Genomic DNA, 13996 nt, shown 5'->3' on the forward strand with positions numbered 1-13996 from the left:
TATCTTAGACTGGCCACAGAGAAATTGACCTCAATCTTGTGTCTGTGTCTGTGTGTGTTCTCCAACCCCCCTTACCTGACCACTTTCCTGTCGACTTTATATTTCTAAATAAATACGGGTCTTGACCCACGCCAAAATTAATTACTGTCCCTTTGCTTGATTCCACCATCTTGCTATGACCGAAAATATATATATAGGTAAACAAGCATATGGAAAACATTGGAAGATGAACAAACAGAAGAACAAATCTGTATTGCAAAGCTCAATTGCATCTACCACTGTTAATAATAATAATAATAATAATAATAATAATAATAATAATAATAATAATAATAATAATATAAGTAAGTCCACTAAAGATGCCCCTGTAAATATCAGAACATACGTGTGTATTAAGGTAGGCTTGTAGCACAATAAAATAAAACAAACATGGTTTTAAAATAAATAACAGCAGTAAATATAATCTTTATTAACACATGTTGTATTTGTTGTTCACCATCAAAACTTTGGTAAGCATGGACAATCGATAAAAAATTAAACAGCAACGAATCTTCATTGCAAAACAACCATATGAAATACTGTGTTAATACGAAAAAAAATGAAACCCTGTAAATATTTTGAAATAAGTTCATACTTATACTTTTCAGAGTAAAACAGGTTTAAAAAGCACTGCATAGCAAAAGGACACTCAGTACTGCATCTCCAGCTAAGCCCCATCCCTTGTTCGCTGTATTTTTCACATACCTCTTCATAGTCGTGCATACTGATAAATCCTCTCCTGATCACTCGTTTTATCACCAAACTCCTCAGTAATGTGTTCCAATGGTGTATTCCTATAACATCTCAAAAAGCTCTACAAATGTCTGTGATATTGTTTGAGCACTGCATACAGAAACAGCTATCTTTTTTCTTTGTGTCCATGCTATCTCTGTGGTGCAGGGGCTATGTGTATTGCTGAGATATGCCCCTTTTTTTCGGCTTCTCTCGGCTCCTATCAGTCTCACTTGGCCATTGAAAGGTTTTCTCGGCTTTTCCAGAGAAAAAACCACTGAAGACCTGTGCTTTACGTCTTTTTGATGATCTCCGACATCAAACTGGAAAGGGAAAGTTGTAATGTTGGACCTAGTATGACATCCGCAAAGGGTTAAAATGGCCAAAGACATATCATATGAAGAACACGTGCTAATCAAAGTAAATCAAACACTAAAAGAAATGAGGAAATAAAAGATTGTACCCATTCAAGTGGAAAATCAAGCAGGAAAGTCTGAGAATGGAAGCCAGTTTCTTTTTAGGAATTGTGACAGAGTGAGGATCCCTGCACAGGACTGTTTACTATTTGTTTATTTTATAACGGGGTAGCCCTCTCATAAAATACAAACACAAATACAAAATAATGAACTACAAAGGGGTGGAGGGCTACCCCGTTATAATATATATATGATGGTGAAAGCCTTGTATGTGTGTTCTGGCAGAGGTGTGTTTCTTCTGCCAGGATAATTTAGAAACCCTGTTCACAATGTGACTGAGGGATTATTGAATAACTGATAATTAGTTAATCCCTCTGTTACTATTATAAAAGCTTGTAGCTCTCTGCACTCAGGGGGTGTGCAGGAGGGGGAACGAGAGCGGAGAAGAGATAACATTAAAATTAAAAATAAAGATAAAGAAAAAGTAACTGTTTAATGTTCATGAGTGTTTTTTGTTTAATGTTTTTATTTCAGTCTGTGAGCAAGTGTTTGTCTTGTTTAAGTATTTATTTTGTTATCTTTAAACAAACACAGCACAAGCGCCTTTTTGTACCATACCTGCAGTGTCTGTCTCTTCCTGCTTCTGGCCTGACATCACCACACATGTCATCCTGTCACAGGAATAAAAAAAAAAACATTGAACAACACTCAGCTTATCAGCCAATTTATTACTGACGCCGCAAAGATGGCACTAAAATATATTGCAGATAACTGAGTTAAAATTGAGTACTGTCTTGTTTCACAAAAGACAATTTAAAAGGATTTTAAAAATATGTTTGTAGGTGCAAATCTTGGTTGAATGCTGCCTGTCATAGGTGCGATTCTTGGTTGAATATTGTTTTCAGACAGGAGTGGGTAGAGCTAGCAGCAAGCGCTGGCTGCATGAAAAAAAAAAAAAGAGTTAGAGATCTTGGCTTCGAACTAAGTTACCGGAAGTATTTTTATAAAAAATATTCTCGAGATTATACATAGTTGTTAAACTCTACGTACAAGTACTATTGTGTTGTGGCAATAATGCAAACCAGGTGTGGTTTAATGTATCTCGAATAACACAAATAATATGTTGTTGCTATGGTGCAAATCAGATGTAGTTTGGATTATGGCAGCATTAGGCTTTGGAATACTGTTCATAACATTAAGTAAAGCTATTATTTTATGAATTTGATTATTTTGATGGTTAAATTCCACCACGGTTCAAGTAAAATTTAAACCCCAAACTATATTCTTTTATTTGTGTGAAATAAACGGAGCAGTAAAATTTTAGAAACTTTCTATCTTTCACCAATTAACAAATTTCTTAACATTTGAAAATGCATGTATTAGAATTAAACCATACTAACAAGTTTTTAAAAAGGTTTCAGAACTTGATTTAAAAACAGATAGCATTATATTTGTTATAGGCAGATAAAAATTAACATAGAGAGAGAGGAGCTGCAGAATAATATTTTATTAAAAATAAATTGATTTAAATAGGCGGTAAATGGGTAATTACTGTAACAATGAATATGTGCTTAAATTAACCCCTGTCCTGTGAAACAAAGCTAATTGTGAGTGGTCAGTTTTGCAGACTGCCTCTGTATTAATATAGATTAATTATGTAAGGGTCTTGCCAGTAGCTCAAGATGTGTGGTGTGTGTTTATGAAGCTGGATGTTGTGTTGTGTTTTTTTTTAATTTAGAACTGAGCAAGAATATTATGGGGAATGATTTGATACAAATATAGAAATTACCTGTAAATATAGAAATTGATAAAAGGTTGTCATTTTTATAAGAATAGTATCAGAAAGTAACTGTTGTAAATCCAACATCAACTTCATATAAGACATTTTCAGAGTTTAGGAGTGACAGGACAAGCTACATTAACTTTTAAGATTGCATTTAAAAGAGGTAGAATGTTTTTTTAAAAAAGGAAACAATTGGCCTCAAACCATTTCAACAATTTTGGCCAAAATAGGGGCCACACCCTCCAGATCAACAGGGACCAGGCCACATGAAATGATGACAGGAAGAATCATGAGGCTACCAAAAGATCCTAATCCAATGTTAAGCGCTCAAATAAAAAAATCTAATTGAATACTTGACAAAGGTTAGCACAGCTCAAAATTGAAGCTGGTAGTCAACAAAAAATTATGCAAGCTGAAAATGACCGTGCTAATCTGAAATTAACGTAGGAAATAGCGTACTGTCCAGGGTATTTATACCAAAGAGACCCCTCATCCCAAAATAACAGTCCATACATGGTAACCTACAAGGTCAATGTGTATGTGAGAGTCATTATAAAAATAAATAAAATGGTATCACATTTCACAAGTGAAAGTTATAAAAACTGCATAACAGTATCTCTCTCTCTCTCTCTCTCTCTCTCTCTCTCTCTCTCTCTCTCTCTCTCTCTCTCTCTCAAGAATAACAGAAGCCAGATGGGACAGTTCAAACCTGCACTGGGATCACAGGCATGGCCAAAAGGCTTTGAACATCCTACGGATGGAATCGTGGAGACCCATATGAAAACCTGAGCACATCTTTCAATGGAGAAAAGGAAAACAAGAGAATAATAAGAGTCACCTGATACTAAATGAAACAAGCACGAACTTTGATCATAGAGACAGTGCCTCCACAATTGTAAACAATGACACCATACAGTATACCCGACAGTGGTTGGAGTTAGAGGTAGGGCCATTGTCCAATAATGATGCTCTAAACAGTACAGTATGGTCAGAACAGTATGAAGGAACATATGAGGACGGAGAATGCCAGCCACCAAAAGAACGTTTGGATAGCACCTATTTCTTGAGGAATAATTATAACATGAGCAGTCAAAATTGTATTTGGAAATCAATTCGAAATTTAACAAATATAAAAATGACCAACCAAGGGAGTGCCCAAAAAAAACAAAACTCTACCTACTGGAGGAAGACACCATTATTGTAAAACTGTTTTGAATAATGAAAATATGGTATTGACACATGTTATGTTTAATCTCAGACAGTGGTTACAAAGAAAGGATCGTGATATTGTGCACAAAGCATGCTGTTATGAAACTAATACACATGTGGTATGGTAATGTCCCACAGTCACCCCAATTAACACAAAGATAACCACTCACCTAGTATCTGAAATGTTTGCAGTTAATTAATAACTGTCAATATCATTTGATGGACTTAATCCAATGCTGCAGTGATCAAGCAGTGCTGTGGTCATAACATTAAAGAGTGTCACTTAAGCTATGATTGGCAGACAAAATAGAAATATTGCACATGATTTTGATAATCCTGTTTCAACAGACTGTAGGTGGAAAGCATCACACCCCAACATGAAGAGGTGGGGGAAGGAATTCCCCCCCCCCCCCCCCCCAAGCTAAGAACAAGTGAGAGATCCAGAGAGGCTCACTGCTAATAAAGGGATGGTGGAAATCCAATTGCAAAAAGCATGTAGTGAGTCGCAACCCGATGGAGCGGTAGCCCACTTTCAAGGAAAGGATTACTGGAGCTCAGATTGCATAGCAAGTGAGAATCCCTATCCTGATTTTCAAGGGTGACCAATGGCGAGACATGCTGCAACAGGGGAACAAAATCCTGCAAGCAATATGTTATTAAGAATGCAATAACTACGCCATTAATTCATGAATACAACAGTTTCTGCCTCATTATAAAGCCTATTTTTTTTCTCAATAGCTTTATTAAGCTCAGGAATAACTAATAAGATACATATTAATTTATGATTTGGGGGTTTTACCCAATTTAACCTGATTTCTCTACCCTAAATGATTTTTTTCTGCATTTGGGTTAAACCCCAAAACTCCCTTAATAGGCACATACAGTATATGAATAAACACATGTGCAGTTGTCTGTGATTCAAATGCAACAGAGCAGAACTGACGCCGATGACGGTAAGCTGGTTTACCTATTAGAAAAACGTGGCTTCTTAGTAATTATATATATATATATATATATATATATATATATATATATATATATATATATATATATATATATATAAGTCATACTAACAGTCGATCATTTCTCTCTGTAAAACAGCATGGAGTAATATTCTCCAGTTTTCCCGTATGTTCTGTGTGCAATTATACTACAAAATAAAACCTGACTGGAACAGAGAAATGCCTCCATAAACAGTATTGTGTGTGTGTGTGTGTGTGTGTGTGTGTGTGAGAGAGAGAGAGAGAGAGAGAGAGAGAGAGAGGGGGAGAGAGATAGATGTAGTCAAAAGTTTGCATACCTCAATGTGTGGAAATATACGTTATGTTGGGGATTTCAACTGTTGACGACAACTTTGTTGTCCACTTTATGCTTTAACATTTGTTTATTTCTTTCTAATAAACCCGATTTCTACCCGAATATTTATTCTTTCTTTATTATTATAAAAATAAAATCCACCCATTCTTTTTTTTTTTTTTTTATTAAATAACTCTACCCAATTTAATTGATCAACTAAAGGAACTTTATTTTTCTCCCCCAAGCAAACCTATCTCCCAAGGTCATGATAAAGGATCAATGGCTTTATCCTGGAGTAATGGATATTATAGGAACAATGGAGAATTTCTTCGATAATATGAAAATCAGTAGATCATAGGCTTGAAAAACAAAAATGTAAGAAACGTCAATTAGACATGTGTTTCTGCTCATGGCCGTAACTACTTATGCGGACACCGAGACCATGTTCTCGGTTGTTTTTTTGCATCATAAATGCTCATGCTCATGTAAAAATTCTGGTAATGTACAAAAGACTCCTTCATTTTCTCATTTTCTCTGTTGGTTTGCCGTGTAACAACAAAATATATTTAAGATACTCCAATTCAAATCCTTGAGCAATGCAGCACTGGCTTACTGTGATGCTCTGAAATAACATTGCTACTGTTCCGATCGTACCCTTGAGCCAAAAAGACATAGTTATATAAGCATACTGTATCTCTGTGTGGAGGGACAAACTGGCTTTGGGGGTGCAATATAACTGAAGGTTACTCTATTGCCAACAAAAAAAAAAAAAATAACTGTCAGTATCTGCATCCACCAAAGGTGAGGCCCGCCGAGCCTTTCTGTCACCCGAAGGTTTAGTTTGACAGCTCTGATTTAGAGGGTCAACTTACTGAACCACAACACTTAACTGAACTCCTGCCCTGGCACACAGTATTGCCTTTAACTTTTGGAGCACTATAAAGCTTCCATTACAGAAATAAAAAAAAAATAAAAAGTAAAACAAGTATCCAGAGCTTGCGATGCTCAGGGTACCTTGTCAGCATCCACGTTGCCCTTGATGAACTCGGATCTCTAGAATTGCAGGGCCTGCTCCAGTGTCAAGCCAATGCCCTTGAGGAAGAGGCCATACTGCATGCAGCCCCTGTGTCACAGGTGGTGCTTCTCCCAAAGGTCCTTGTGAAGGTGGCACATACACAGCGGATAAGACTTGGTGGAGAACTGAGAAAGAGAAACAGACACACAGACATGTGAGTGTAGAGATGCCGATTGGTAACTTGTTTTTCCTTATTACCTTATGGAACACATGGGAAAATTGAAATAAAATACATCTCTAGGCTGCTATAAAAGTCATATTAGAACTATTTTTTGTGTCCCCACCCCCAATTGCTACCAACTTACATCAGACTATGATATAAAAGAAAAGGGTTTACAGGCAAAGCGAGCGATAGTAAATTCTCTTCAAATAAGTAATTTCAACATTAAAGGCACATGTCCTTCTATTATTTCTGAAATGAACGAGCATTTTCAAGACTTCATAACCTTTTGACGGGTACTGTATATAGAGACATTCTTAATAAGAACAAAACATAACGTAACGTAAGCTCTCCTTCAGAAGCTACATTTGTTTACAGTTAAAGAGCAGTAGCGGTCCTCGAGGGCTCCTTACTAAAACCGCCAAAATAAACAACTGATTTCAATGCTGTCAAGTTAGCATCGGGAGACAAAAGGAAAAAGCAAAAACATTTTCTGTTGGAGGAAAAGGTAGAAACTGTCATCAGATTAATACATATAGCAGCTGTATTTAGTTTTCCAATTTTTAGTTTTTTTTTTTTGGTGGTTTTTTGTATGCCTCCTTTTTTTGCCACTTGGCTCCATGTCAGGGAGTTGGCAGTTACTTTTTGTTTGTGTACTTGTAATTGTTGGCAACAGTGTTTCAATAATAGATGCTGAACCAGACATTTAGAGGCAACAGTTGCTGAGTTCTAAATAGTACACTAGTATCCAAAAAAATTATAATAATGCATTTGCACAGGATCCTGATTACAGAAAACATGCAACATCACTTGTATAAACACAATAACAATAATAATAATAATAATAATAATAATAATAATAATAATATGTGAAGTTAGTTTAGGTTGCTTCAAGTTTGTCATTGCTTGGCAGAATATCCATGTCTTTATTTTTAATGTATCTCTTTAAAAAAAGTTAAGCAATTGTCACAACAGCTCAGGAGAACTGAAGGTCAGTGGAAGTCCTCCTGAAAGAGCTCAAGAGCAGGTCGACGAGCTACCTGCCTCTTGAGGACAAAGGCCAACACTGTTGCCTCCCTAACCTGGGGAGCACTAGAGACATAACAAAGCAAACCGTGCAGTTATGTCTTTATGTTCAGTATAGCAGCTCATGTCCTTGGTAACACAGAATATAAGCTCAGAAAAATAGTAGCTTAATTTCAAACTTTTTAAATATAAAAAAATCAGATATGCCAGATTTTTTGCACAGTCCTACTCGGGATAAATGTACATTCTGGAGGATGCAACTTGCATTTGATAATGGACCAATCACTGAAAACATCAGTTGTTTCTCTGCTGAATGCTTTAAAAAGGGATCTAAATATCCAACTGTCACAGAGACTGCCGAAGTGGGCGGTGTCAGAACCAGGAAAAGGAATGAATGACAGATAGGTGTGGTTTGGTGGAACTGAGCGAATGTTTCGCTCAGCATTTAATAAACAGAACAGAAAATAAAAGGGTTGAACAAACAAACAGAAACACGGCACATTCGCCAAAATAAATAGACAAACAAAAACGGACTAAACAAAACAAACACGGTGAGCTTCTATATAACAATTACTTTTGTTATTATTTCTAGCTCCGTCTCCTATCCCGTTCTCCACTCACCTAGCACCCAACCGCGAGTATATTAAAACGTGCATCTATATATACTGTTGTGCTGGGATTCAATTACTAATTAAGTATTCACTTGAATCCCAGCACGTGAATTAATAAAGTGCAATTCCCAGTGCTCACATATTATTACATTTTACTTGCACGTGAAGTGCTGTGCAATCCTCGTGCCTAAATACACATATACATTTTAAACACTTGTGTTCCACAGACCCGTTTATATCCCGTGTATCAATGTCTATACACCAACATTTAAACACACCACACGCAACACATAACAGATAATATACACAGGGGCGGGCACTGTGTCACACCAACATACAAAAATTATGCTACAGAGATCGATATAAAAATATGTCCCAAGTTAATAAAATCTGATCAAATAACTTTCCCAAACTTTGATGAAGTAGACCAATATAAATATACTAAATATTAAGTGGACCAATATAAATATACTAAATCAGTACTTTAACCTTCCTAAAACACTCAAGCACTGAAGCAGAACAATCTGAAGGATGTGCCTGAGGTCCTTCAAGGCAATATGACCTTGCTCTGCATTTGTTTGGAGGACATCTTGTCCTCAATTGCTGAGAATAAAAAGAAGAAAGGCACACTATAAATAATATTTATTTTATTTAAATTATTCAACCAGAATAACCAATTTCCAAGTGAAGAAATGTACAGTTAACTGGTAGAGGTCCTGTTCCTGAGAGTCTTAAAACTTATGAATGAGACTGGCATTTGCTATAACATGGGTCATCAGCAATATTATTATTTCCCTCAGAAAAGTAGATCATATTTACTGCATCTATCTGTTCCAATGAGATTTTTCCAATATTTTTCTGAATGCTGTACTCTTGTACATGTATAAATGACCTCATATGTAAATACACATACAGAATATTGAACAGAAATGGAGATGAGATATTTAACACTTCGTCAGTGTCTAATGCACCCCACATACATACATGTGGTTAATTTATAATTAAAAAAACAAAAACACACACAAATGGTTTAGATGTATTATTTATTATGATAAGCATTGCTTTGATTGCTAAGTGCTTATTAAATATTTTAGTTTAGTTTAAAAAAAATGCCTTTAAAAATGCCACAAACATAAATATAAACTACAAAAATGAATATTATATTGTACTTGGAATCTCAACATGTACAGAATCTAGTAAAGACCACACAAAACAATGTGTCTACAATACCTGTTCTTCAATATGAAGAAGTATTGTGCTTAAAAAAGCAGCTTCAGTTATTTTGGCAAAAAAAAAGAAAACAGAATTTGGGGTTTGGGTTGGGTTTTTTAATAATAATAATAATAATAATAATAATGTGCTGTTATCTAAGTTTGTCTTAGGCCTCGATTATTTATGAGTCATGTTTTTTGCAACTCAAAGAATAAAATAATATTTTCTCAATAATGTACTGTTGGAGGTAATAACAGGGTACTGCAAAAAATTCAAAAACCAAATACAGTGCCACAAGTTGATTTAGTATACACATGTAAGATCTGAGATTCTGAGATTGGCCACATTGAGCTAATAAATGTGACACCATTTTTATTGTTTAGACAAAGTAACTTATGTTCAGAGCTCTCTGTATTTAATCGACTAGCAAGTATGACCTTACCAAGAATAAATGACAAATAAAGCCACTCAAATCCTCTTTCGTGGATTATTTACTTTCATGTTAACAATGCATAGCTTCATACCAGATTATGTTCCACTGAAGGTAGTCTGCACCTTAAAAGTCTGAAAATAACTGTAGCTCAGAGACATACTTGCATAACAAATTAAACCACATATAACTGTTTTCTCTTTCTTGAACTTGAGGAGAATTATCCCCAAAAAGGTAAGAGACCCTATGTAGACCATATTCCCGTCATTTATGGACCACTGCAACTCTTCCACAAAAGATAACTTTACTCAGAACTGCAGACCTCCCCAGTAATATAATAAAGATAAATCCACTCAAGTCAGCAGATCAGTAAACTCATTCAATCTATTACTCATTAATATATATGATTTATTTTTGAAGATTGTTGTTGAAGATGCTCAAACATTATTTGATTATCCAAGTAATCATCTGTGGTACTGAAAGAGTAAACTACTAAGGTTTGATATTTAGTCTTTATTTTTCTGAACGGCTATAAAATTGAGAAAGGACACATCTGGAAATAAATGTTGCATCATTGCAATTTATTCTATTAAACGAACTTCAAGAAGCAAACTGTTTTCAAAGCCTTCCATCAGTTAGTGGTGCTTTAAATCTGCAACAGTACTTCAATCTGCAACTGCTTTGAAACTTTAATCAGTTTCCTGTTATATGTCATCTTAGCGGAGATTTTGTTATAAGCAAAAATCTGTGCAGAACACCGACTTCTGCATAATGCATCATGGAGGGATGTGTTTTGATTTAGGGGTCTTTGTTTTACTAAAGCAGTAGCTGAATTTGTCTGGTATTGCAAAAAGCCTGTCAAAGCTATAACATCAGCTGTTAGAACTGTAAGATTACAATCGCCTTTGCTAGAAGAAAATCTAATAAAGTGCTACCCAGTTATAATGTGGTTGTCGGGGTCCACAATTAGGAGACTGCGTTATTTGTGTTTCACCTTATAACAAATATTGGCATTTTTGTTCCCAAAAAGATTTACAATGCCCACAAGCCAAATTAATATTGTAACGTATGGTGGAAATTGAAGGAAGGTGACACGCACCATTTGCAGGTAATCTTCTCTGTTAAATAATAAACAAACTCCAGCTACTTGCCTGACTGTCAGTGGTTTTGACCTGCTAACACACTCTTCAGTATCCAGTCCTGTTCACACTCTTCAGTATCCAACTGTGCTTGTCTTTCTCTCTCTCTCTCTCTCTCTCTCTCTCTCTCTCTCTCTCTCTCTCTCTCTCTCTCTCTCTCTCTCTCTCTCTCTCTCACACACACACACTCACACACACACACACACACACACACACACACACACACACAGGCAAATTTCAGCTTCTTTAGCCCAGTTGGCTGGTTTTGTAGCAGCCCTGAGGTGAATAAATGGAACTTTTTTATACCTGACACCCCACTGGATAACAGCTACCTGCTGATTAGATTCAACACCTGGTAATCACACACAACAGGCAGGCTCTCCCAGGAGTGCCAGGTACTTCATTAATGAAATTACAATAAATACACACTGTTTACAATATTTACACAAAAAACCCTCTTCATGCGCAGAGCTCCTGCCTTGCCACAATGGTGTAAATACTTTAGTGTCGGGTAATTTAAACAGTAGCAAAACGCTTAGGTTTTCAAAAATAAATAAATAAATAGACAACTTTCAATTGTAGGCACAACTTCTCTCGCTTTCCTGCAGCCATTTTGCATTAGCACTGTACACGTGGGTGACATTGCTGAACAGCTTGATCATGGGACGATTAGGGTGGATATGTGTTTATGTTTATATATATATGAGAGACTTGCAGTCGAGTCCTCGAACCTTGAGTCCGAGTCTCACGTGTCGAGTCCAAGTCATCAGGGTCCGGGTCCGAGTCCAAGTCCAAGTCACTATCATTTAAGTCCAAGTCACGAGTCCTTGACTTCGAGTCTCGAGTCTAGTGGTCGTAGTGGGGGAACAGTTTACCTAACGAACGTTGTCTGATATCCCTCAGGAAAAAGGCACAAATAATAAAAAATAAAAATATATATTTTTTTTTAGACTGATTTTTTCTATCTAGAATATTCTATTTGCATGCCTTTTTCAACTTGCCTGTCACTATCTTCTTTTTCTTTTGGAATTGGAATTGAAATTGGAATACTGTTTGAATGTACCCTGAAGTTTATAGGTAAGCTTTAAGTTTGTGGATGTTGTTTTTTTAGAAGCGTGATCTGGACTATAGAGCCGATACAGTGTTAGAAAGTGGTACATCATCAGAATGTGGTATGCATGCCACAACTTCACTCATGTAATGACAGAAAGTGGTATGATGTCAGATTGCAAGTTGTCATATTTTAGTACATGTGCAATCAATTGCAATCTGATGGGTGTTTTCCTATTGTCTAAAGAGGTACATTTACCATTAATTACACATTTATTTATTTTTTTGCAAAATTAAACTGGCAACAGACAATTACTTTCTCTAAAAAGAAAAAAAAAAACAATTCATGAGGAGTCCACCGCAAAGTTGCACAAGTAAAAATAAATGTACAAGACTGTGACAGAAATACAATGAGTTCTGGTTGTAAATCTCCCTCTCGAATAGCGAAAGGAGAAGTCTCTGGACGGGCTGGCCTGACAGTTCGTTTCCGAGGTCGGGAAGTCGGTCAGTCTGGAAGGAAGCAAAACTCTGTTGCAGGAACGTATTTACCTGGAATGTAAATGAGGTAGCAGCTGCAAGCAATAGACACAGCTATAATCGTTTATCAAGGGGTCATGCGGGATAGCATAAAGTGGCCAGAGAAATGCTAATCTTTTCCTTTGCTTGGTTTCAGATACTAGGAACTAGAAGGACCGGGAGATTGTCCCTTGAAAATAAGAGAAAGTATTCGTGAGTGTTCTGTGCTTGATTTGTCTGTTAGTAACTGTTTGTGTTTTGTATAATTACCAGGCAGCTAACACGAATCCGGAGCTGTCGCTTTGAGCAAGCACGAACCGGATCATCACTGCACTCACACTCACTGTTTTTGTAAAAGATTATCACCCACCACGAGCACTATACTGGTGACCATGTTCTTTATTATTGTGGGGCAGATAAAAGACGCTTTATTATTATTTGGTTGTGCAGAACCAGTTGTGTTTTTCCTCCACGCGTTACACACAGGTATGTATTGCCAGAGGCTTATTGTTTGGTCTCCAGACCGGGAATATAAATAAACCATGTTTCCAACTGGATTATAAATTGTCTGCCTGTGATTATTCCTGCACTGCATCACCCGTCACCTGTTCACAATCAGCAGCCACTTTGCCACAAAGACCCAATGTATTGCATATGATAAATATTTGGATAGTATTTTCTTAGTGGTGGAAAAATATGATAAATTACATTAAAAATTATGTAAAAGACTGGAAAATATGATAAATTCAATAAAAAAAATGTGGAAGATAGGAAACAGCATACCGTTCCATATTTGAATGGGCGCTTCCCTGTTTTCTTAGCGGAAGTTGTTTAGGCAAGCGCACTGTGCAAAGTACCAATACACAAGTAAGAAATTAAAGTTACTCTCACCTCTGACTATATCATCCACTTTGACTTCAATTCCGGCAAAATCTGTCAATCTCACGTAGGCATTGCCAGAACTGTATGGTATATACACTGTGTTCTTGAATAGTACATTTAGTATTATTTTGTTTTGCAAAACAGAAACATTGTTTCACTTTCATTGCATTTACACTTTTATTGAATTTTATTTTAAGATTTAAACTGCTTAAATGTTTTCTGTCTTTCTGCAAAGTAGCACACTATGCAAGACTGCGAAGAGCCCCTGGTATTTCCCCTTTGTGTACGTTCATAATGGAACAAAAACATGAAGTCACACAAGACAAATTTCTGGTCTGATGCTGCTGGTTAATATGTTTTTCCCACATCCATAATCAATCATTTTCATTTTGTTAAATTAAGTGGTATTAAGTTATTCTT

Source organism: Polyodon spathula, chromosome 5 (assembly GCF_017654505.1).
Source record: "Polyodon spathula isolate WHYD16114869_AA chromosome 5, ASM1765450v1, whole genome shotgun sequence".
Lineage (NCBI taxonomy): Eukaryota > Metazoa > Chordata > Actinopteri > Acipenseriformes > Polyodontidae > Polyodon > Polyodon spathula.